This window comes from Berghia stephanieae, chromosome 12 (assembly GCF_034508935.2).
Source record: "Berghia stephanieae isolate SIO BIC M18660-M18661 chromosome 12, UCSD_Bste_1.3, whole genome shotgun sequence".
NCBI lineage: Eukaryota > Metazoa > Mollusca > Gastropoda > Nudibranchia > Aeolidiidae > Berghia > Berghia stephanieae.
Genome location: NC_088371.1, coordinates 40333358 through 40360857, shown reverse-complemented (window position 1 = coordinate 40360857; position 27500 = coordinate 40333358). Strand labels below are relative to the sequence as shown.

Here is a 27500-nt window from a genome sequence, read left to right as displayed (position 1 = left end):
GTTGGTAACAATTAACCAGAAAGGCCGTTTGTTTCCTGTCGTTTTTTGTTGTTGTTGTTGCTGTTGTTGCAGTTCTTGTTGTTTTCTATGTTTCCTCGAGTCCTATGACGACAGTAATTTGATTTCCGGTCCCCGAGTGGCTTCCACTTGTCCACAGCTGAGACATTTGGAATTGATTCCTGATGAACTCGGAACTTCCGTCCGCCTGACTCACACGTCTCGCACAATCACGGGGTCCGCGTGGGTCAGCGAGATTTTCATGAGATGTCGGATTTTTATAAACAAAAAAAAGTGTTATAATTTCTTTTCAATTTCATTAGGACTCCCAATAGCTCAGTTGATAGATCACACTGGATTTACACGTAAAGGCAGTCATCAAGCAAGAGAAATTCGGCCCATGGAGCCGGAGTTTATCCCGGTATCCATAGCGTGAAACGGGTGATAGCAATTGTTTGCTATCTTTTGGATAGCAGGCTAGTCTATTGCAAAGTACTTTCCGCCAGATTTAGAGACCCAACTACCCAATCACTGCTGGGTGGGTGGACAGGGAGGTAAGAAAAAAGATTTCGACCACACCCGGGATCGATCTCGGTCCCTTTGATTGTGAAGCGAGTGCTCTAACAACTGAGCTATCGCCCCCCCCCCCCCCCGCCCCGATTTAAAAAAGAAGTGTTTTAATTTCTCTTCATTTCATTAGGGGCCCCGTTAACTCAGTCGATAGAACACACGCTTCACACGTACAGGGACCGAGATTAATTTTGATATTTTTTTGTTGTTTTTAATTATTTTTTATTTTAAAAAGGGGGTAGCGTGGCTCAGCGGTACGGTCTTTGCTTCGTACCCGAAAGGGTTCCGAGTTCGATCACCCGCCGCTGCGTTGTGTGGTCTTGAGCAAGTCACCTCGTCCTAGCTCAATTCGCGGCGCTGCAATGCGGCTGACGCCTGGGTTATTCCAGTTTTCCCTTGGATTAGACCATAGAGTCAAATTCCCCCAATGGGATGAAGAAAGGGAATATTTCTTTTGATTTTAATTTCCGATGCAGTCGAGATGGGTTTTTTGGGGTTTTTTTTTTTCTGACCGCCCCTCTCCCCTTCCCCCACCCTCCACATGTCCGCCCGGCGGTGATTGGGTAGCTGGGTTTGTTAGACTTGGCCGTAAATACTTTGCGATAGACGAATATCCTATCCAAAAGGTAGCGAGCAATTATTGCTATAGACGGAACGAAGTAGACGTCAATCGGGTCTTCGTTATTGCTTTTTGTCATCCATGTTTATGAGTAATTCTCACTAAACTGTATTGACCAGACTATAAACGTTCAAGGTTGAGTCCTTGGAAAAGGCTCTTTACTCTCACTCTCTCACCGTACTCAGTTGTAAAATGGGTACCTGTATATACATATATATATATATATAGATATATAGGTATACACGAACACACACACACACACACACACACATATATATATATATATATATATATGTATATATATATATATATATATATATATATATATATATATATATATATATATATATATATATATATATATATAAACATACTCAAGTTTAATTTTCTTTTAAAAAAAATATTTATATGGTATAACTTTTCACTTTTTGACAGTATGAAAGTCTGAATAAATCGGCGAAGGAAATGTCTCACGAGGCAAGAGGTTGCCATGGTTACATAATTACAATCCTGTCATCGTGGGGTTTCTATCTCGACTATTTTCTCTTTAGTACAGTCTATATAATACGACTTGACGGGGGGGGGGGGGGGGGGGGGGGATGGAACGGGGTGGTGTACATGGTATCGTTACAACAACGTGGGAGGACGGGTACAAATCTGTAAAAATCGAGCTTTTATAGGGAATGAGATTAGCGGAAGAGTAGCGTCCCTTGATTGGACGTCACCGGTGGAAAGTTATTAGAGAGAGAACGTCATGTTGGTTGTGCACATGCGTCTCTAGTACTCGCTTCCGGCGACACTTCACCGAAAGCGAGGACGAGAGAGACACATGCGCAAAACCATGTTGACGTTTTCTCTGTAAAGTGACGTCCAATGAAGGGACGCTACTCTTCCGCTAATCTCATTCCCTATATAGCGCAATATGCACTAAATGTGCTCAAATCGCTTTACGAGGGGTCCCTGGCCAACAGCAACATTTAACAAATAGGACGGGACATGACGCCAGTTAGGCGATACTATAATTTTTTCTGACAGAGACAACGCTGTTAACGGCCAGGCACTCAATTTACACCTGAGTACGGTGAGAGAATGTGAGTAAAGAGCCGTTTCCAAGGACTTATCTATGCGGCGAGCGCAAGACTCGAACCGAGGACCTTCCGGTCTGAAAGCGATTGTCATACCACTAAACTACATAGCCGCCCAAACGTGTGGGGACGTGTAAAGACGGACGTCCATTGCAGCTATTGTGGTCTTGTGGTTGATGGTTTAAACCCTCTCCATACCAACCAAATGAAAATCGTCCCAATCGTTACGATCCAACCAGCACTTTTATCATTTCTTTTGTAAATCACACAATTTAAAGACAAATGTTTTATTACAGCTATAAAAACGTGACACTGTGTTGTAGAGTTCATTTTGCTGATCAATATTATGCATAGAATGTATTTGTTGCTTTTCTGTTAGAGTAAGAAAAAATATTTTTGTGTTGGGTGGGCGTGAAATTTTGGGGTAAATTCTGAAAATGGCTGGTAAGGAAAGGTTTAATATACGTTTCTGTCATTTCTTTGTATTTATTAAACGAGTTATTTTTATCGTGCCCAATAACACAACGAGCTTACGAGTATCTGTCGTTGCACGATAATAATATAACGAGCGCACCAAAAGATTATTTATAATTACCAATCAGATTGTCTTTTACACCTAATTTCACACCAATGAAATGTGCGCAAATATTCAGCAATCGTTGAATAAAATTGTTATTCAGCGCGTTCAAAGCATTATTCAACGATTACGTATTTACTAAGACACGATAGGGTTTTCCAATGAGAGGCCTGGATTAATATTCTTTACTCTTTATTTCATTTTGATTACTTTACGCTCATCTGGCACAAGGTAAGAAGGAACCCCCCTCCTACCCCCCCCCCCCCCCTCCTATCCACAAAAAAAATTCCCAACAAAACAAAGTAGAACATTTATAGAGAGCAATATGACCTAAGCATGTTCAACGCGCTTTACAAGGAGTACCTGGCCATACAGCAACATTTAACATTTAATACGGGACGACATGACGCCTGTTAGGCTAGAACTTTTTCACATGTCACGTGATTAGAATGTATGCAAGTCAAAACATGATCAGATTTATAATGGTTTTTTCCTCCGGATACACTTTTATGCTCGTCGGAGAAGTATTTCATAAGGGCATCGGCCATTGTTCCGATAGTTTAGAACCAGTTACTAAGTTAATCTGCGTCATTACGAAGGACGTGACGTCACGGCTGTCGAACCCAATTTACAGCCCCAGGCGCACAGCTATCCTAATTTTTTTTTAATCGCGTTAGTGGGGGGGGGGGGGGGGGGGGGTAACTTTGAACACAACAGTCCATGTTCAAATTTTGTCATCGAGCACAGAATTACTTGATTCATTGATAAACGTAAGAAAATTTCCAAACCAATTTGACAGTAAATGTTTCTGTATCAGTGCCCCTCGGTTATGGGATAACAAAACTTTTAAAACTGGATCCAGCCCTTCATTTGACATTTTTTAAAAAAGATTCTGAAAAAAGAACTTTATCCCCGTGTCTTTTAGTCCGATGTGTATTTTAATTTGTGCGTTGATTTACTATTGATTGTAACTTTACTATTTTTTTGTGTTTGTTGTTTTTTTCACAGCGCCATGAGCACATTTGAGTGGAAGTGTGCGCTTTATAAATGCTTCATTCTTCTTCTTCTTCTTCTTCTTCTTCTTCTTCTTCTTCTTCTTCTTCTTCTTCTTCTTCTTCTTCTTCTTCTTCTTCTTCTTCTTCTTCTTCTTCTTCTTCTTTTTCCTTCTTCTTCTTTTTCCTTCTTCTTCTTCTTCTTCTTCTTCTTCTTCTTCTTCTTCTTCTTCTTCTTCTTCTTCTTCTTCTTCTTCTTCTTCTTCTTCTTCTTCTTCTTCTTCTTCTTCTTCTTCTTCTTCTTCTTCTTCTTCTTCTTCTTCTTCTTCTTCTTCTTCTTCTTCTTCTTCTTCTTCTTCTTCTTCTTCTTCTTCTTCTTCTTCTTCTTCTTCTTCTTCTTCTTCTTATTATTATTATTATTATTATTATTATTATTATTATTATTATTATTATTATTATTATTATTATTATTATTATCACCATCATTACTATTATTATTATTATTATTATTATTATTATTATTATTATTATTATTATTATTATTATTATTATTATTATTATATTATTATTATCACCATCATTACTATTATTATTATTATTATTATTATTATTATTATTATTATTATTATTATTATTATTACTACTACTACTACTACTACTACTACTGTTGTTGTTGTTGTTATTATTATTATTATTATTAGTAGTAGTAGTAGTAGTAGTAGTAGTAGTAGTAGTAGTAGTAGTAGTAGTAGTAGTAGTAGTAGTAGTAGTAGTAGTAGCAGTAGTAGTATCGTCATAATCATAATTGTTATTATTACTTGCAAATCTAAAAATGATAAAACTGTTTGTTACAGATTCCTGTACGATAGAGTAACTTGCAACCAAAAGTTGATCAGATTAAGGGTAATTCTATCACCCGTTGACTGACATGGGGAGTCAGAATATATGCTAGGGCATAATGATCTGCCCTTAAATTGACCTTGACCTTGAAAACGGCCATCTGGTCTCCCCGTTGTCTGATTGATTTCATCGTTGAAGTGGGTGGGGGGAGGGGGGGGGGCCTAAGGCTTCGTATTGATTTAAACTCCAGTTTCCATTCTATACAATACACTAGTATGGTAATTACAATGGACGAGTGCCGATAGGGAATGAGATTAGCGGAAGAGTAGCGTCCCTTGATTGGACGTCACCCATAGTCTATGACGTCACTGGCGGAAAAGTTAGTAGAGAGAGAGAAGGTCATCTTGGTTGTGCGCATGCGTCTCTCGTCCTCGCTTCTGGTCAAAGCGGCTCAAGACACTTCAAAACCAAATTGGCGTTCTCTCTGTAAGGGTAAGACGACGTCCAATCAAGGGACGCTACTCTTCCGCTAATCTCATTCCCTATTCGTGCGGCTATGTGATTTTTAAATTGAGCTTTTTTATATAGCGCAATATTCAGTAAATGTGCTCAAAGCGCTTTTCAAGGGTTCCCTGGCCAACAGCAACATTTAACACGTAAGACGGGACATGATGCCTGTTAGGCGATATTACAATTTTTTCGGACAGAGACAAAGCTGTTAACGGCCAGGTACTCATTTGACACCTGAGTACGGTGAGAGAATGTGAGTAAAGAGCCTTCTCCAAGGACTCAACTATGCGCCGAGAGAGGCTCGAACCCAGGACCTTCCGATCCGAAAGCGAGTGTCATACCACAAGACCACATAGCCTCACAACCTTGTGGTCTTGTGAACTTGTGGTATGACAGTCGCTTTCGGATCGGAAGGTCCTGGGTTTGAGACTCGCTCGCACGGCGCATATTTGAGTCCTTCTTGGAAAAGACTCTTAACTTAAATAAATTCTCTCACCGTACTCAGGTGCACAATGAGTACCTGGCCGTTAACAGCGTTGTCTCTGTCAGAAAAAATAATATTGTAATATCGCCTAACAGGCGTCATGTCTAGTTTTACATGTTAAGTGTTGCTGTAGGCCAGGGACGCCTTGTAAAGCGCTTTGAGCACGTTTAGTGGATATTGCGCTATATAAAACCACAAGCTTAAGTTCATAATAGTCTATATTAACGGCAAAATATATGCGAATTGTGTGAACTTTGGGTGCCCTGATACAGTGGTAATGTAAAGGGTGGTGATCGAGCCTCCACCAAATAAAGAACAGTGTGAAATTGAATGTAAGCTTCAATTTAATAAACCAAAACAGATAAGGTGGACGTTTCGGGTTTCCCCTTGATCAACAAAACAGGATGAATGAAACACTACAGACGATTGATGAAATGAAATATCTCATTCGTCAGTATTGTTTCTTTCATCCTGTTTTGTTGATAAAGGGGAAACCCGAAACGTTCACATTATTTTTTTTAGTTAATTAAATTGAATTTTATATTTAATTTCATATTGTTATTTATTTTTACTGTGATGAGTATAAATAACTGAATATGCATTAGCATGGTGTAAATTAGGTTAGGGTAGCAATTATATATTTTTTAAAATCATAAATTACTGATCAAATTTTAATTTGTAGTCCTTCAGAGCCATTGGGGTCATGGAGCCGGAGTTTATCCCGGTTTTTATAGTGTGAAACGGACAATACAAATTGCTTGCTACCCTTTGAAAAAGACGCTAATCTATGGCAAAGTACGTACAGACCCAGCTACTTATGGACTCATTTTTATAATGGAAATCTCCAAAAAAAAATGATGAAAAAATATTGTCCATTACAAACATGTTAATCTCGGTCCATTAGTGCGTTTGGACGTCAGACCTGTATATGTGTACACGTCGGTGTGCACGTATTGAGATTGAACAACGGTCTTTAAAAAAAAATTCCCACCGCCTGTTGTTGACGTCAAAACAGAATATTTGAAGAACTTTCTGGAATCGATGCTGTCATTGTGGTGTAGAATTATGTCAAGTTGGACTCGATCACCTCTAAGTTTTCTGTACGTTGGAGGAGGAAACAAACAAACAAACAAACAAACAAACACACAAATAAATAAACATGAAAGATAACAAATAAATATGTGAATAAACAAATAAATATAGAAAAAAAAACCCAAATAAACAGAGGAACAAACAAATAAAAATGGAAAAGAAAAACAAATAAATATGGGAAAAAAAAACCCCAAATAAACATGAAAATAATTAAACAGGTAGATCTATATCCAAATTCCCCTCATTTTGATTGGTCAGACTAGAAACGCCCTCGATGACCTGTTGGAATTCACGACAGACTGAAATTCAATTCAGGCCTGGATTCCCAAAACTCGTTAAGTCGATTTTTCTACTTTTTGAGATTTTCCATCCATGAGATAAATTGAAATTTTAAGCCTTATTTTAAGCATCAACTGACACAAGAATTTTGTTAGAGATTTGTGTGAATTTGAAGTTTAAATATGATAAAATAATAGACCGAATGAGAAATTACAAGGGAAATAACCCTCAATACCTCAAAATGGGGAAACGGATTTAGGGAGTTTTGGCAAACCACAACTCAATTGAACTTTCTACCCCTTGGACGCCGACCCCCCACCCCCACCCCCCACCCCGTCTCCGCACTCAAACATTCGTAATTATTATTAATGAAAAACGGCGTGTTTTAATTACTTTGTCAAATTAATCATAATTTACAACACAACAATCATTTGCGTCGCTCCGTGTTTCCCATTTCATATGCCTTACGTTACACCAACGTGCACCTATTTGCAGATCTAGTAAACCGAATTGTTAAGGGCTCGTTGTTGTAGATAATGAAATGGAAATTCTCTCAAACCAACCAACCGATAGCTCATTGGATAGAGCACTCGCTTCACACTCAAAGGGACCAAACTCGACCTCGCGTGCAGTAGAGACTATTAACTTTTCTGACCCCCCCCCCCCCCCTGTCCACTCAACAGCAGTAAATGGGTAGCTGAGTCTGTTAGATTTGTCGGAACGTACTTTGCGATAGACTATAATCCTGTCCAAAGTATAGCAAGCAATCGCTATTGTCCGTTTCACGCTGTGGGCAAGAACCCGAAACGGCAGAGCATCTAGTCGAAAGGTGTGTTGTGACGATGCTACCCGGCGGGTTCGCGACGGTGCACGAATGCGGACCGGACTTTGCTGATTGGGTCGATCGTCATAACATAATAGTGTGAACCATAAGAGGCCGCTGCACGCTATAGAAACCGGAATAAACTTCGGCTCTATGGACCAAATGGCAAAATATTATCCATTTTAAAACGAGGCTAAATCCAGCCCGAAATTGCGTTCGGCTATCAGACCTGATAATGTTGTGCACATCGGCCTGCACTTGACAAGATCTCAGTGATAACACGGACAGAGAAAACACACGGGCCGGCCCGCCCAGCCAAGTAATGGCCCCGTTCAAAACACAAGTGGCCAAATATTTTCAATCAGCGATATGAAATTTTAACCATTTCAAGACGGGCTAGGATTTCATTCTTAGCGGATATGACGTGGTCTTGTGGTTATGACACTCGCTTTGGGATCGGAAGGTCCTGGGTTCCAGCCTCGCTCAGAGCATAGTTGGAAAGGAGGCTCTTTACTCAGATTCTCTCACCGTACTCAGGTGTAAAATTGTGAGTACCTGGCCGTTAACAGCGTTGACTCTGTCGGAAAAAAAATTGTAAAAACCGCCTAGCAGGCGTCATGTCTCATTCTACATGTTACGTGTTGCTGTTGGTGAGGGGCCTGTAAAGCGCTTTGCATTTGAGCACATTTAGTGGAAATTGCGCTATATAAAAGCTTATTTTTAAAATATTATATAACGTGACCGACCTCCTCGAAACGGTATCAAACCCTCCCCTTACCAAACATAGGAAAATGGTCACATTCTTCACGATCGACGTCTACATTTATGCAGGTCTGACGCCCGAACCCACTTATGGGCCTAGTTTAACATCGGTGTATAGGGAATGAGATTAGCGGAAGAGTAGCGTCCCTTGACTGGACGTCACCGGCGGAAAAATTATTAGAGAGAGAACGTCATGTTGGTTGTGCGCATGCGTCTCTAGTCCTCGCTTCCGGAGACCCTTCACCGAAAGCGAGGACGAGAGAGACGCATGCACAAAACCATGTTGACGTTCTCTCTGTAAGGTGACGTCCAATCAAGGGACGCTACTCTTCCGCTAATCTCATTCCCTATTAATGGGCACAATGTTGCTTTATTATTTGTGATATTTCCATTACAACAAAATGTTCTTGTATTTTTCTTTCTTGCTTTGTCTGGCACCTTTCATACACACTTGTTCAGTTCTTTAAAATGTGAGAAAATATGATTTTAATTTTAATGACAAAAATTGATTTTCGCCATTTGGAGGTTAATGTAATTTTAATGTAATAACATAATTGTCACTCAAGTGATTCAATTCAATTCGTGTGTAACGACAGACCTCAATCAATGTGTGAACCATCCTTAATTGGATTCAGTAGTCTGATGTCACGCCGCCCGGCAACGGCGGCCATCTTGGTTCTCAACAAAGAAAACCATTACTTTTTATTCTTCATGCTGGCTAGAACTTTCCATAAGCCTAGTGATCAGAATGTGTAAAAGTCAAAACATGATCAAATTTATGGGGGTTTTTTTCCCCTCTGGATACGCTTTTATGCTCGCCGCAGAAATATTTCATACGGGCGTCCGCCATTGTTCCGATAGTTTAGAGCCAGTGTTACTAAGTTACCATGCGTCATTAGGAAGGAAGTGACGTTACGACTGTTGAAGAGTATTACAACACACACCCTCGTACTATGGAGACAAAAAATTTTAGCCAAAAAGGTCGTCCTTTCAATATCGATCGATTACATCATTGACCCTCATCTTGACGAAAAATTTCAAACCTGGGACATCGTGACGTCACCAGGATTGAGAGTTAGTTTATTTTTTTTTTTGCCAAGATGATGAGGATGATTTTAATGAATTGATTTTTGTGACCCCTCGTCTCAAAACGGTATTAAGTTGGGATGATTAAGATGCTGAAAATGGAATTTGTAGCCAGAAATCCATGCTTAACTTGAGTTTATCTGTTTTATAGAGGAGAAGGAATATCATATTTTACTGTGCTAAATACCAACGGTTCATATTTTTGACCAGTTTAACTATAATTTTACTGTTTAGAATCTGGTCCATCCCGACATAACACCGTCTTGAGACGAGGGGTCACATATTTTAAGGATGAGTTTTCTGACAAAAATATTTAATACGTGTCGACTTGTTCGTTTTGTTTTTTTTGTTTTGTTTTTGTTTTTCGTCTAGAGTCTGCAATCCTAACGGCATTGGGTTACACAAACATCGGCGATAAATTGAATTATTGTAATGTTCCTTTCATCTTGTTTGCCGTCTCCGTGATAAGCGTTCACAATTTGAAAGAGATCCAATCACAGTTTAATTAGTGGAAATGTATCGATAAGGTGTGTACCGCGACAACCGACCGGAAACAGAATATAGGAACGGACATGCGCAGATAAGAATAATTGAAGCTTTTGTTTTCTTCATTTTCCAATAAATATAAAATTGTTTTCGAAATGTATAAATATGGGTGATGATAATAAGAAATGTATAAAATATTTGATAATGATAAAAAATATAAAGAATAGATGTTAATGATCTGTGTTTCTTTCTTTTTTTACAAAACCGCCGAAACCCATAGTCCCAGGTTCACTCCCCACTGGTGTACACTTCCCTGAGTCCCAGGTTTGCTCCCTACTGTTGCCTACTTCCCATATCTTTGTCGGGTTTCGTCGGGTTTCGTCAGATTTCGACGTGTTTCGTATAAAAGAAACACCCTCCTCCTCCTCCTCCTCTTCCTATAGTCCCCGGTTCACTCCCCACTGTTGTACACCTCACTGAGTCCCAGGTTCGCTGCCCACTGTTGCCTACTTCATTAAACTTCGACTGCACCTGGCATCAACCTCGTTCCCTTTGACTGTGCTCTACCAATCGGGACTCCCCATTCATCATTCAAAGAAAAGTGCAAATTTGTCGCCATTTATTTATTGATTTAAAGAGGAAAATACGTGTCTCGTGTGCCTCATAGAACAATACCCTGAGTGTTTGGAAACTTAAAATGTTCTCTGGTGATTCTGAGGAGTCCAAAAAGATAGTTTAACCCTTTCCCTCACCAGCCGTTTTCAGAATTTTCCCCAAAATTTCACACCCACCCAACACAAAAATATTTTTTTCTTACTCAAACAGAAAAGCAACAAATACATTCTATGCATAATATTGATCAGTCAAATGAACTCTACAACACAGTTACACGTTTTTATAGCTAGAATAAAACATTTGTCTTTAAAATTAAATTGTGTGATTTACAAAAGAAATCTGAATGATAAAAGTGTTGGTTAGATCGTAACGAATGGGACGATTTTCATTTGGTTGGTATGGAGAGGGTTAAAAAATATTAATTACAATTGAGCTTTATATAGCGTAATATCCACTAAATGTGCTCTCGGCGCTTTACAAGGGGTCCCTGGTTAGCAGCAACATTTAACATGTAGGATGGGACATGACGCCTGATAGGCTATATTACAATTATTTTCGGACAGACACAACTCTGTTAATGGCCAGGTACTCATTTTACACCTGAATACGGAGAGAGAGAGAGAGAGAGAGAGAGAGAGAGAGAGAGAGAGAGAGAGAAAGAGTAAGGAGCCTCCTTTTCCAAGGACTTTACTATACCCCGAGCGAGGCTCAAACCCAAGACCTTCCGATCCGAAAGCGAGGGACATACAAATGACCACATAGCCGCCCATAGTATTAAATTACATCTATCAAAATAACTAATTAAATGAGAGTAATTAAATGAGAGTAATTAAATACCGTTAAGTGGCCGAGTGGTTAAGGCATTGCACTAAAATTTGGAAGGTCCCGGGTTCGAGGCACTTTCGTTTTTTTTCCCTTGGGCATGATTATTAACCCCCCCCCCCCATTTGCTTAATGTGAAAACATGGGTGATTCCTGTTGACATCAGACATCCTGTTTGATGGATTATCTATAATCCTTCATGGAATATCTAGGCGACGGTACCTAATGATTGGTATTTCTTATCCGGCTGGCGGAATGATGTGAGCATTTTTGACTAAGCGCACAACTTCAATAGCGTCGAGGACCGAAGCCATCGTTAGCTTATAGCCTGACACAAGAACTCCTCGAGCACTAGAACCGTGGCCTTCGTAAAGTTATGGCCTGATACTGACCAAAAAATGACGTCAAAATGCCAGTCTTTTGCCACAAAAGAAAACAAATTGTGAGTTGTATTCAATAGTTCAACCAATGAAATAACTTGTTTCCACGAGCTCTACTAACGACAACTCACTAGGCGGTTCAAAAACCAAATAATGACGTCAAACTGCCAGTCCTTTTGGATTTCAGTATCAGGCTATAACATAACGATGGCTACGGGGTGACACACACCAGTTGGTTGTTCAAAAATGAAAAGAGAACGGAGACCAAAATGAATACATTTTGTTGACAGCTTGAGCTACACAAAAGTCCAAGTCCTAAATATCATCCAAGCGTAACACGTTCTTGATGAGCAATTAATGACCTGTTCAGGAATACGAGAGAGAAACATAGATAGAATGCAGTTGACGTCACTTAGGCCTTTGTTATTGTTTTTGCCATCTGCGGTATTTTTGTCATCTTACTTTCCTTTCCTATTTGGTCACCAATTCAAGGGAGAGAATTTGGCAGTAACTGCATTTACTCTATATTATTATGTCTCCAGTCGGGTGGTCGTGTGCGTGTTGGAGATGTCCTCCAACCCAATCAGGCCATCCCTCCCCCCCCCCCCCCCACCCTCCATGACTGGGAAGGTGGATATCGAATTATAATTAGTTATCACCCAATGGAAGACATCTTTTCCGCTTAGCGCTGGAGGGTGGTATCTTGATAATATATGTAATAAATTTGGGGGGAGGCGGTGGAGGGTGTGTGGGGGTGGGGGTTAGGGGGGTTGGGAGGAGGGGGAGGTTGTGGCATGCGACTATGTGTTACCCGTAGCATCAAACTTGTATGACCTCAAAAAGTAAGTGAATATGACGTTTTGAGTGGGATTTTTACTAGTTTCTTTTAAATTATGGTTTGTTTGTGTTTGTTTTCCCTGTAATTATTTGTTGTTGTTTTATCTCTGTTATTTTTTTTATTTTTATTTTTTTTTTTAATATTTTTTTTTTTGGGGGGGGGGGGTTCTTTGGGTTTTTTTCGGTTCTTGCGACATATTCAGGTTATTTCAGCTCCAATAAATAATATACAAAGACAATGGGGTAGTTAAAACAGCCTGCAATTTACAATAAAAAATAAATGAGAAAAAGTAAGACAAAGGGGAATTGGTTCGAATAGATAGTATGCAGATGACGTCACTCAGGCCTTTGTTATTGTTTTTGCCATCCGCGTTTGTGAGTTGTTTTCACTAAACTGTATTAACCAGACTATAAAAGTTCATGGTTACACAGAGTTTGTGTGTTGGTCCGTTATACTTCCGGATGGCAATGTTGTGAACTCCTTGGCCAAGCGCATTCTATCTATAACCTTGAACGTTTATAGTTTGGTTAATACAGTTTAGTGAGAATTGCTCATAAACGCGGATGGCAAAAATCAATAACAAAGACCTGACTGACGTCAACTTCTAACTATCTATAGATAGAATGATGTTGCCGTCATTCTGGACTTTGTTATTGTTTTTTGCCATCCGATTTATGAGTAATTCTCACTGAAGTGTTTTAACCAGACTATAAACGTTCAAGGTTACAAAATGTTATGTGTTGGTCCGTTATACTTCTGGATGGCAATGTTGTGAGCTCCTTAGCTTTGACTATCGATATAACAAAGAGATAGTTTACCGGGGAAAAATGACATGTTTGGCGATTGGCGACTGTGTAAAATTTGTGACCATATGCCAATACGATTCAGTAGTCTGATGTCACGCGCCCGGCAACGGCGGCCATCTTGGTTCTAAACAAAGAAAATCATTACTTTTTATGCTTCATGCTAGCTAGAAGGTTTCGTTCCCTTTACATATGCCTTGTGATCAGAATGTGTAAAAGTCAAAACATGATCAAATTTATGGGTTTGTTTGCCTCTGGATACGCTTTTATGCTCGCTGGGGAAATATTTCATACGTCGTCCGCCATTGTTCCGATAGTTTAGAGCCAGTGTTACTAAGTTACCATGCGTCATAAGGAAGGAAGTGACGTTACGACTACTGAATCCTATAGTGAATGGATAACATAATTGAAAGAAGAAAAAACAACGAACAAAAAAAGACAACAAATGTGAGCATTTACAAAGTGAAATATCCGCTAAACTAACGTGCTCAAATCACTTTACAATGGCTCCCTATCCAGCAACAACACTTTACCTGGGGTTCGAGACGAGACATGATGCCTGTTAGGCGATATTGTCTTTTTTAAATTTCGGACCGAGACAACTTGGTTAACGGCCAGGTACTAATTTTACACCGGAATACGGTGAGAAAATGTGAATACAGATCCTTTTCCAAGGAATGAAATAACAGCCGCTCAGACAGGGACTCGAACTCAGGACCTTCCGATCCGAAGTCGAGTGCTATGCCACTAGGCCACATTATAGCTGCAAATATATATATTGTCATTTTGGGTTAAATTCTCCTTTTTCCGAGGGTCGCGATAGCTCAGTTGGTAGAGCACTCGCTTCAGACGCAAAGGGACCGAGATCGATCCTGGGTGCAGTCGAGATTATTTTTTTCTGACACCCGCCCCCGCCCCCGCCCCCGCCCCCGCCCCCTCTCCACCTGTCCACCCAGCAGTAAATGGGTAGCTAAGTCTGTTAAATTTGGCGGAAAGTACTTTGCGAAAGACTTTAGTCCCGTCCAAAGGATAGAAAACGATAGCTATTGTCCGTTTCACGCTATAGAAACCGGGATAAGCTCCATCCGGCTCCATGAGCCCAATGGCTCTGACAGACTACTTTTTGGTGGTCCCGGTAGCACAGTCTGCAGAACGACAACGATCGATCCCTGTGTGCAGACGACATATTCTTCTGACCCCCCCCCCACTGTCCATCCCCCTCTGTCCACCCGCCCTGTCCACCCCCCCCGTGTCCACCCCCTCCCCCCCCCCCCTCTGTCCACTCTCTGAAGGACTACTTTTTAAAAATTCTTTTCTCTTTTTTTCATCTGGTTCGTATTGAGAAAATACTGTTTAGAGGCGATGCGTCTCATTTGATATCATTTAGGTGGTGAGTGATGGCGTGACGAGGTCCCAAATTGACCTGCCCTGGCCTTTGGCCAAATGGGTGGCTGGATCTAATTAGTATTGGAATTTAAAAAACCTGTCGAATATCTCTCAGCGACCAGCGACCCAGCGACCAGCATAAACACGCACATGGGTATCCGGCAGTTACTTTACTATACAAGTAGCTGCTCCACCCACCCTGTCGGGCACCCGTCATGCCATTTATGGCGGCTATTTGGTCTAGTGGTATGACACTCGCTTTGGGGTCGGAAGGTCCTGGGTTCGAGCCTCGCTCGGCGCATAGTTGAGTCCTTGGAAAAGGCTCTTTACTCACATTCTCTCACCGTACTCAGGTGTCAAATGAGTACCTGGCCGTTAACAGCGTTGTCTCTGTCCGAAAAGAATTATAATATCGCTTAACAGGCGTCATATCCCGTCCTAAATGTTAAGTGTTACTGTTGGCTGGGGACCCCCTGTAAAGCGCTTTGAGCATTTTAGTGGATATTGTGCTATAGATCGCTCGAAGATGACGTCACTCAGGCCTTTGTTATTGTTTTTGCCATCCGCGTTTGTGAGTTGTTCTCACTAAACTGTATTAACCAGACTATAAAAGTTCATGGTTACACAGAGTTTATGTGTTGGTCCGTTATGCTTCCGGATGGCAATGTTGTGAACTCCTTGGCCAAGCGCATTCTCTCTATATAAAAGTTCAATTGTTATTTTTTTTTTTTGTTGCTTTAGGTCTCTTCCAACACAATTGAGGTTATATGAGAGACCGCTGAAACAAAAAAAAAAAAAAAAACAAGCAATCTAACAAAAATAGTACAAATGTAAATCAAAATCATAACCTAAAGATGTCATAAGCTAAATTATAAATAACCAAGAACAAACAGGCAGAAGATTTACAGAAAAAAAAATATCCCCTGTCAAAAATACAATCACAAACCAAAGAAGCAGGATAGGCTAGTAAAGAGAAGAAGAAACGACATCACTATCGGATCGTACACCCATGCGAACATCATAGGTATATGATTCAAGGGTGATGCTCCCATCCAACCACCCGCTTCAATTGTTATAGTTGCTCCACCCACCCTGAACCCTGTAGGGCACCCGTCATGCCATTTCTGTTTCAGGGGAGAAGGACACTGTAGTTTCAGGTTTGAGAGTTTTATTTGTCAAGATGAGGGACATTCATATAAATCGATCGATATTTGAAGGACGAGTTTTCTGGCCAAATTTTATAATATGGGTTTTTTCCCCAGAGTACTGCAGCACTGATATAGACAGTATGCGCTTGGCTAAGAAGCTCACCACATTGCCATCCGGAATCATAACTTATTGATAGTATGCAGATGACGTCACTCAGGCCGTTGTTATTGTTTTTGCCATCCGCGTTTGTGAGTTGTTCTCACTAAACTGTATTTACTAGACTATAAAAGTTCATGGTTACACAGAGTTTGTGTGTTGGTCCGTTATACTTCCGGATGGCAATGTTGTGAACTCCTTGGCCAAGCGCATTCTATCTATAACAGAACAACACACACAAGACTATGTGTGACGTTGAACGTTTATAGTCTGGTTAATACAATTTAGTGAGAATTACTCATAAACGCGGATGGCAAAAAACAATAATAAAGACGTGAGTGATACAGATATGAAAGAAGTGTGTATGAAACAGTGGCAGACAAAACGAAAAGAAAAACACATGAAAAACAAAACATTCCAAAAATAAACTTGTCTTTACATTTTGGCGAAGTTCTTTGTGCGGCTATGTGGTCTAGTGGTATGACACACGCTTTCGGATCGGAAAGTCCTGGGTTCGAGCCTCGCTCGGCGCATAGCTGAGTCCTTGGAAAAGGCTCTTTACTCACATTCTCCCACCGTACTCAGGTGTAAAATGAGTACCTAGCTGTATACAGCGTCAGTCTCTGTACTAAAAAAATTGTAACGTCCTACATGTTACATGTTGCTGTTGGCCAGGGACCCTTTGTAAAACGCTTTGAGCACGTTTAGTGGATATTACGCTATATAAAAGCTCAAGTTTGTTTGCTTGTTTTTTTTTTTGTTTTTTTTTTTGTTTTTTTTTTTTTTTTTTTTTTTTTTTAGTCGCCATCATGATGCCGTTACCAGCCAGAAGAAAGAGGAAAGATGAAAGAAGAAAAAAGATAAATAAAAACATAACATAAAATAAAACGCTCACTTTTTGGTTGGCCTGTTGGGCCGTGGCCTTCGTAAAGTTGTGGCCTGACACTGACCAAAAAATGACGTCAAAATGCCAGTCTTTTGCCACAAAAGAAAACAAATCGTGAGTTGTATTCGATAGTTCAACCAATGAAATAACTTGTTTCCATGAGCTCTACTAATGACAACTCACAAGGCGGTGCAAAAACCAAATAATGACGTCAAACTGCCAGTCCTTTTGGATTTCAGTATCAGGCTATAACATAACGATGGCTACGGTCAGGCTATAGATAGAACGATGTTGACGTCACTCAGGTCTTTGTTATTGGGGTTTTTTTTTTTTGCCATCCGCGTTTATGAGTAATACTCACTGAACTGTATTAACCTGACTATAAACGATCATGGTTACACATATTTTTGTGAGTTGGTCCGTTATACTTCCGGATGGCAATGTTGTGAACTCCTTAGCCAATCGCATACTATCTATAAGTTAACGATGGCTACTGTTGGTCTCCCGTCAACCGTACTTTCCTTGTTATGTCAAGAGTTATTTATAATGTTCAATCCAATACATAGGTTCAATATCAGCTTGTGAAAAGAATTATTTGATTTGATTTATAATATGATGCCATGTTGCTAATTTCTATGCTGTGCGCTTGGCTGATAAACTCACAACATTGCCATCCTGAAATATAATGGACAGACACACAAAACAATGTGTAACCTTTAAGGTTTATTGATAGAACGAAAATGACGTCACTCAGGTCTTTGTTATTGTGTGTTTTTTTTTGGCATCCCCGTTTATGAGTAATTCTCACTAAACTGTATTAAGCAGACTATAAACGTTCAAGGTTATACATAGTTTTATGTGTTGGTCCGTTATACTCCCGGATGGCAATGTTGTGAGTTTCTCAGCAAAGCGCACACTATCTATAGTCTTGTTCATACAGTTTTGAGAGTTGCTGTTAAACATTGATTACAAATAAACAATAACAAAGAACTGAGTGACGTCAACTGCATACTATCTATACACTCTTCGATTTCCGGTACACAGAACATCAAAGAGAATCAGAAGAAAAAGGACATACATTTTTAATACTCTTCAACAGTCGTAACGTCACTTCCTTCCTAATGACGCATGGTAATTTAGTAACATTGGCTCTAAACTATCGGAACAATGGCGGACGCTTGTATGAAACATTTCTACGGCGAGCATAAAAGCGTATCCAGAGGGGAAAAACATAAATTTGATCATGTTTTGACTTTTACATATTTTGATCACAAGGCATATGAAAAGTTCTAGCCAGCATGAAGAATTAAAAGTAATGATTTTCTTTGTTTAGAACCAAGATGGCCGCCGTTGCCGGGCGGCGTGACATCAGACTATTGAATCCAATTCTTTACTGGTCTTTTAATGTTTACTTGCATTTCTACTTCTCACCAATGGGAGCGATCTATAGATAGAATGCGCTTGGCCAAGGAGTTCACAACATTGCCATCCGGAAGTATAACGGACCAACACACAAACTCTGTGTAACCATGAACTTTTATAGTCTGGTTAATACAGTTTAGTGAGAACAACTCACAAACGCGGATGGCAAAAACAATAACAAAGGCCTGAGTGACGTCATCTGCATACTATCTATATTCATGTTTTAGTCCAACCAAGTAATGAATCACATGTTTTGTTGTTGTCCAACGATTGGATATTTCTTCAGAAATGAAAACACGCTGCTTTGTTTATGAAAGTTGTAAACATACCCATGTGTCAAGCTGAACAAAATGACCAATCGTAATGTTAGATATTTCAAAAACTGTGAACACTTGTCAGGAGAGAACATATTATTCCAATGTGACCAATGACCTCGAGCACATGTAAATGTAATATCGATAGAATGCGCTTGGCCAAGGACTTCACAACATTGCCATCCGGAAGTATAACGGACTAACACACAAACTTTGTGTAACCATGAACTTTTATAGCCTGGTTAATACAGTTTAGTGAGAACAACTCACAAACGCGGATGGCAAAAACAATAACAAAGGCCTGAGTGACGTCATCTGCATACTATCTATAGTCTGGTTAATACAGTTCAGTGAGAATTACTCATAAACATGGATGGCCAAAACAATAGCAAAGACGAGAGTGACGTCAACTTCATTCTATCTATATTACATTTCCATGTGCTCGAGGTCATTGGTCACAATGCAAAGTGTGCTTAAAATGACCCATATAGTGAAAAGTGTTCACCGCTTGAGAAATATCCAACGTCACAATAATTGGTCATTTTGCTTAGCATGACTCATGGGTTTGTTTACAACTTTCATTAACAAAGCAGCGTGTTTACATTTATTGAGAAATGTCCAATCATTGAACAGCAACAAAACATGTGATCGATGACATTACTGGACGAAAACATGAATATAGATCACCCCCATTGAAATGGTTTAACTTCTAGAATTAGTTCGCTTGTCTATAGATAGTTCGAAGATGACATCACTCAGGTCTTTGTTATTGTTTTTTGCCATCCGCGTTTATGAGTAATGCTCACTGAACTGTATTAACCCGACTATAAACGTTCATGGATACAAACAAAATTTGTGTGTTGGTCCGTTATACTTCCGGATGGCTATGTCATGAGCTTCTTAGCCAAGCGCATACTATCTATAAGGATAGAACAAAGAAGACGTCACTCTGGTCCTTTTTATTGTATTTTGCCCTCCATTTTTATGAGTAATTCTCACCAAACTGCATAGATAGTATGCGCTTGACTAAGAAGTTCACAACATTGCCATCCGGAAATATTATAACGGCCCACCACACAAAACTGTGTGTAACCTTAAACGTTTATAGTCTGGATAATAAAGTTTAGTGAGAATTACTCATAAACGCGGATGGCAAAGAACAATAACAAAGCCCCGAATGACGTCAACTTCATTCTATCTATAGCTTTATTCCCTATCTTTTATTCTTTGGCCCAGACATTAAATCCTAACAATGATGACGTGATATCCCATGAATGTCACCGACATTATTTAGAACCAATTAATAATGCATCATGATTGTTGAATAAACCCTCGCGTCATTAAGAGCGGTGATAAGTTATTTATCGTTGCCATTCCCTTCATCTATAGAATGTAACACATTGGCCTACTTCCTGGTTTCACAGCGCTTTACACACACGGTTTGGTTTCACAGCGCTTTACACACACGGTTTGGTTTCACAGCGCTTTACACACACGGTTTGGTTTCATAGCGCTTTACACACACGGTTTGGTTTCATAGCGCTTTACTCACACGGTTTGGTTTCATAGCGCTTTACAAATACGGTTTGGTTTCATAGCGCTTTACACACACGGTTTTCAATCTGAGCGATCTATAGATAGTATGCGCTTAGCTAGAAAGCTCACAACATTGCCATCCGGAAGTATAATGGACCAATACACAAAACTATGTGCAACGATGAACTTTTATAGATAGTTGGAAGTTGAAGTCACTCAGGTCTTTGTTATTGTTGTTTTTGCCATCCGCTTTTATGAGTAATTATCATGTGACTGTATTAACCAGACTATAAACGTTTAAGGTTACACATAGTTTTGTGTTTTGGTCAGTTATACTTCCGGATGGCAATGTTGTGAGCTTCTTAGCCAAGCGCATACTATATATATTCAGGTTTTCGTCCAACCGAGTCATCAATCACATGATTTGATGCTGTCCAACGATTGGATAATTCTTAACAAATTATGTAAACACGCTTCTTTGTTTATGAAAGTTGTAAACATACCCATGTGTCAAGCTAAACTAAATGACCCATGGTAATGTTAGATATATATCAAACTGTGACCATCTTTCAACATGTGGGTTGCTTTGAGCACATTATGCAATGTGACCAATGGCCAACGTCACACGAGTGGAACATGTCAATTGGATTCAATAGTCTGGTGTCACGCCGCCCGGCAACGGCAGCCATCTTGGTTCTAAACAAAGAAAATCATTACTTTTTATTCTTCATGCTGGCTAGAACTTTTCTTATGTCTTGTGATCAGAATGTGTAAAAGTCAAAACATGATCAAATTAATGGGGGTTTTTTCCTCTGGATACGCTTTTATGCTCGCCGGAGAAATATTTCATACCGCCATTGTTCCGATAGTTTTGAGCCAGTGTTACTAAGTTACCATGCGTCATTAGGAAGGAAGTGACGTTAAGGCTGTTGAAAAGTATTTTCACTTCGAAACAACACAGGATATTGAATACAAGAAAGCTTTATAGATTCTTGTATGTGTTTTACGGTTTTTAAAAATTCTTTCTCTGTTTATAAAGAACATCGTCATTATCATCGTCATTATCATCATCATCATCATCATCATCATCATCATCATCATCATCATCATCATCATCATCATCATCATCATCATCATCATCATCATCATCATCATCATCATCATCATCATCATCATCATCATCATCATCATCATCATCATCATCATCATCGTCATCATCATCGTCTGAATCGACCCATACAACATTTGACAAGTTTCATGGTGATTCATTAACACATTTTTCAAAGATTACTGAAGCTGACTTATGTGATTGCATTATGTCGTCTCCAACTAAAAGTTGTGATTTAGACCCCTTAAATACTGCCATTTTAAAAAAATGCATTGATGTAATTTTAACACCATTTACATGTATTGTTAATAATTCGTTGCAGTCAGGTGCTGTACCAGACATTTACAAAGTTGCTCATGTCAAACCCCTTTTGAAAAAACCTGATCTCGATAAAGAGAACTTAAAAAAACTATCGCCCTGTCTCTAATCTTCCTTTTCTCTCTAAGATCTTAGAAAAGCTTGTTTTGAAACAATTACTGTCTCATCTTAAAAATAATTGTCTTGAAGAAAAATTTCAGTCTGCTTATAGGCAACATCATTCGACGGAAACCGCACTTGTTAGGGTTGTTAATGATCTCCTCTCTGTTATAGACAATGGTTCATGTTCTTTGTTGAATTTGCTTGACCTATCGTCTGCTTTTGATACTATTGATCACAATCTTCTTCTCAATCGTCTTGAAATTATTTATGGCGTGTCTGGTGCAGCGCTTGATTGGTTTAGGTCATATTTGTTTAATCGTAAACAGATTATTACGGTGGTTGAATATAAATCTGAGGAAATCTTTCTTGATTGTGGGGTTCCCCAGGGTTCAGTACTTGGACCCGTTCTTTTTGTTTTGTACGTTGGCCCTCTGTCTAAAATCATCAGAAGTTTCAGTCTGTCATCAATACGCTGATGATACGCAATTGTACTGCGTTTCCAATACGAGAAATTTACAAGAAGTATCATCCAATAGTAAAAATTGTATCCAAAGTGTTAAGAAATGGATGAATGAGAACAGACTGAAACTGAATGATGATAAGACGGAGGTGCTGTATGTGGGGAACAGGAAGTGGAAAAGTGAAACAGATTTGAAGTTGGGGGATGCCTCCATTCAAATTGTTGACAAAGTGAAAAACCTTGGCACATTCTTAGACTCTGGACTGTCGATGGAGCATCAGGTTAATAATTTGGTTAGATCTCTCTTTTTCCTACTAAAAAAGATTGCTTCCATTAGACGGTTCATATCTGAGGATGTGACCAAGCACCTGGTTGTGTCCCTCGTACTATCGAAATTGGATTATTGTAATGCTCTGTTGTTTGGCGTTTCGCAATACAATCTGAAACGTCTTCAGATTGTCCAAAACAGCGCTGCCAGACTAGTATTCATGAAGCGTAGGTGCGACTCTGTCGGACCTCTACTTCACGACCTGCATTGGCTGCCTGTTGAGAAAAGGATTAAATTCAAAGCTTGTGTTTTAGTGTATCGTTGTCTTGAAGGTACTGCCCCTTCCTACCTTTCGGAACTAATTGAAAGATATTCAAAACCCCGCCCCTAACATTCGGCCAGTGATTCCACAAAACTAGTTGTCCCTCGAATTAGGAAAAATGCTGGAATGAGATCCTTTTCTCATTTCGGACCCTCTATTTGGAACGCTTTACCGCAGAGCATTCGTGAAAAAGAATCTTTGTCTATTTTTAAACGTTCGCTTAAAACATATCTGTTTCGATTTTAGTAGATGGTATGAGAAGCAAGATAGGTTTGGTTTGTGTTGTGTGTTGTATTGTGTATGTGTGTGTGTGTGTGCGTGTGTGCGTGTGCTTGTGTGTGTAAATGATTATGTTTCAGCCAAAGTAATTTGCAATTTAAGCGCTTAGAGTCTGGTGTCTCGGAGTTATAGCGCTATATAAGTTTTCAGCATTATTATTATTATTATTATTATTATCATCATCATCATCATCATCATCATCATCATCATCATCATCATCATCATCATCATCATCACCATCAATATCATCATCATCATCATCATCATCATCATCATCATCATCATCATCATCATCATCATCATCATCATCATCATCATCATCATCATCATCATCATCATCATCATCATCTTCATCATCATCACCACCATCATCAACTTTTTTCTCTATTATCATCACCACAATAATCCTTATTCCTCATTCCCTCAATCATTCAAGCCAAGCCAAAGGAGAGAAAATCAATACCACAGATATTTTAAAGAAGAACATAACCAACAACAACAAAAAAATAAAATCGTAATTGCTTTCTTATAATTTTCAATCAATAAGACAAAGGGAGACAATTCTAACACATCCATCGAGAAACAATCTGACTTACCCGCCCTGTTGACAAAATCTCTCTGGGATCAATTGACGTTTGAAGTTTGGGAAGAAGAGCAATCTGGCAATAGAAATAAATGGGAATCGGATAATGTGGAAAGTCGTTTAAATGGATAGAAGCTGATTATCTTACTTAATCGCACACACACAAATTAAATTGAGCTTTTATATAGCGCAATATCCACTAAACGTGCTCAAATCGCTTTTATAAGGGGTCCCTGGCCAACAGCAACATTTGATGTTTACGACGGGACATGACGCCTGTTAGCCGATATTACATTTTATTTTTCGTACAGAGACAACGCTGTTAACGGCCAGGTACTCATTTTACACCTGAGTACGGTTAGAGAATATTAGTAAAGATCCAAGGACTCAACTAGTAAACTATCGGAACAATGGCGGACGCTCTTATGAAATACTTCTCAGACGAGCATAAAAGTGTATCCAGGGGAGAAATGCATTATAAAAATCTGATCATGTTTTGACTTTTTTACATTCTGATCATATTCTGACATGTGAACAAGTTCGAGCCAGCATGAAGAATCAAACGTACTGATTTTCTTTGTTTAGAACCAAACTGCTGGTTGCTGGGCGTACGTGACATCAGACTATTGAATCATATTAATATTCTATTGACAACAGAGTAGTATGGTATCGGTGCTAGTTCAGGACGGAGGTCCTGGTCACCCCTTAGCCATCGTTAACGTATAGATAGTATGCGCTTGGCTAAGAAGTTCACAACATGCCATCTGGAAATATAACAGACCAACAAACAAAAATATGTGTAACCTTGAACGTTATAGTCTGGTTAATACAATTTAGTGAGAAGTACTCATAAACGCGGATGGCGAAAAACAATAACAAAGACCTGAGTGACGTCAACTTCATGCTATCTATAAAATAGTTATGACAAGAAATGAAGTGAGTAGGAAAGTGACAGAAGACAATAGAGAATAAACATTTCGCGGCGGCGGCCATAGGGGCTCGAACCCGCGACCTTACTGGTACGACAACTCCACCTGGCCGAGGAGAGCGTGGCTCTACTTACTGTCTGAGCCATCCATCACTCCTTATGATTCTACACTATGTCACCTATTCATTACTCGTCGTCATCGATAGACCTTATTTACACATTTCCTATGACTTTTTCACCGGAAGAGAGGAAGACGTAACACAATGACGTCACGTACGGTGTCTGCTCCCCGCCGTTGGAATCTGTGATAATGATCGAACCTGAGAACGTGTGAGTGAGCTCAAGAATCCCAGATAGATGAATGATAACCGTTATCACCACGTACGGGTAGATTAATAATAGATGATATCATTCCTGCCTATCATTGATTCCATCCCCAAGGCGTATCCGATATTTGGACATTTTGGATTCATGTACAGTGCCAGTGATAACAATTCTGAATGCGAAGACCTTTTTTTTTAGAAAGACTGATAACACACCGCTGATAATATTATGGTTGGTTAAAACAACAACAACAACAAAAAAAAACAAAAACCCCAAAAAACCCCGGGGTTTTCGACATTTAAAAATAAACAAAATATAAAAAAATACTCATATTCACAAAATAATGCGTACCGGGTTCTAGCGTAGCCATCGTTAACATATAGCCTGACATTAGAACCGTAGCCATCGTTAACTTATAGCTTGACACTAGAACCGTAGCCATCGTTAACTCATAGCCTGACACTAGAACCGTAGCCATCGTTAACATATAGCCTGACACTAGAACCGTAGCCATCGTTAACATGTAGCCTGACACTAGAACCGTAGCCATCGTTAACATGTAGCCTGACACTAGAACCGTAGCCATCGTTAACATGTAGCCTGACACTAGAACCGTAGCCATCGTTAACATATAGCCTGACACTAGAACCGTAGCCATCGTTAACATATAGCCTGACACTAGAACCGTAGCCATCGTTAACATATAGCCTGACACTAGAACAGTAGCCATCGTTAACATATAGCCTGACACTAGAACCGTAGCCATCGTTAACTTATAGCCTGACACTAGAACCGTAGCCATCGTTAACATATAGCCTGACACTAGAACCGTAGCCATTGTTAATTTATAGCCTGACACTAGAACCGTAGCCATCGTTAACATATAGCCTGACACTAGAACCGTAGCCATCGTTAACATATAGCCTGACACTAGAACCGTAGCAATCGTTAACATATAGCCTGACACTAGAACCGTAGCCATTGTTAATTTATAGCCTGACACTAGAACCGTAGCCATCGTTAACTCATAGCCTGACACTAGAACCGTAGCCATTGTTAATTTATAGCCTGACACTAGAACCGTAGCCATCGTTAACATATAGCCTGACACTAGAACCGTAGCCATCGTTAACATATAGCCTGACACTAGAACCGTAGCCATCGTTAACTCATAGCCTGACACTAGAACCGTAGCCATCGTTAATATATAGCCTGACACTAGAACCGTAGCCATTGTTAATTAATAGCCTGACACTAGAACCGTAGCCATCGTTAACTTATAGCCTGACACTAGAACAGTAGCCATCGTTAATTTATAGCCTGACAATAGAACCGTAGCCATCGTTAACATATAGCCTGACACTAGAACCGTAGCCATCGTTAACATATAGCCTGACACTAGAACCGTAGCCATCGTTAACATATAGCCTGACACTAGAACCGTAGCCATTGTTAATTTATAGCTTGACACTAGAACCGTAGCCATCGTTAACATATAGCCTGCCACTAGAACCGTAGCCATTGTTAATTTATAGCCTGACACTAGAACCGTAGCCATTGTTAATTTATAGCCTGACACTAGAACCGTAGCCATCGTTAACATATAGCCTGCCACTAAAACCGTAGCCATTGTTAATTTATAGCCTGACATTAGAACCGTAGCCATTGTTAATTTATATCCTGACACTAGAACCGTAGCCATTGTTACAATATAGCCTGACACTAGAATCGTAGCCATCGTTAACTTATAGCCTGACACTAGAACCGTGGCCATCGTAAAGTTATGGCCTGATACTGACCAAAAAATGACATCAAAATGCCAGTCTTTTGCTACAAAAGAAAACAAACCGTGAGTTGAATTCAATAGTTCAACCAATGAAATGACTTGTTTCCATGAGCTCTACTAACGACAACTCACTAATGACGTCAAACTGCCAGTCCTTTTGGATTTCAGTATCAGGCTATAACATAACGATGGCTACGCTAGAACCCTCTCGGACTCACAGTTTGACATCATTTTTAATGTCTGTGCAGTGTCTAGTGAGTTGTCGTTAGTAGAGCTCAAGGAAACAAGTGGTCCCATTGATTGAACTATTGAATACAACTCACAATTTGTTTTCTTTTTGACGTCATTGTGTGGTCAGTATGTGTCAGGCTATAGATAGTTCGAAGATGACGTCACTCAGGTCTCTTATTGTTTCTTGCCATCCACGTTTATGAGTAATGCTCACTAAACTGTACTAACCATACTATAAAAGTTCATGGATACACACAGTTTTGTGTGTTTGTTCGTTATACT

The 27500-nt window shown here is 39.6% G+C and overlaps 1 protein-coding gene across 1 annotated transcript in view; it reads right to left on the bottom strand.

The window, feature by feature from the left end:
* Positions 1-27500, bottom strand: part of LOC144957875 (nociceptin receptor-like) — a 319446-nt gene that overhangs the window by 285805 nt on the left and 6141 nt on the right. The window contains exon 2 of the mRNA XM_078889370.1: positions 23963-24025. The gene's annotated coding sequence lies outside the window, so the exon portion shown is untranslated. The remainder of the gene's footprint in view (positions 1-23962; positions 24026-27500) is intronic.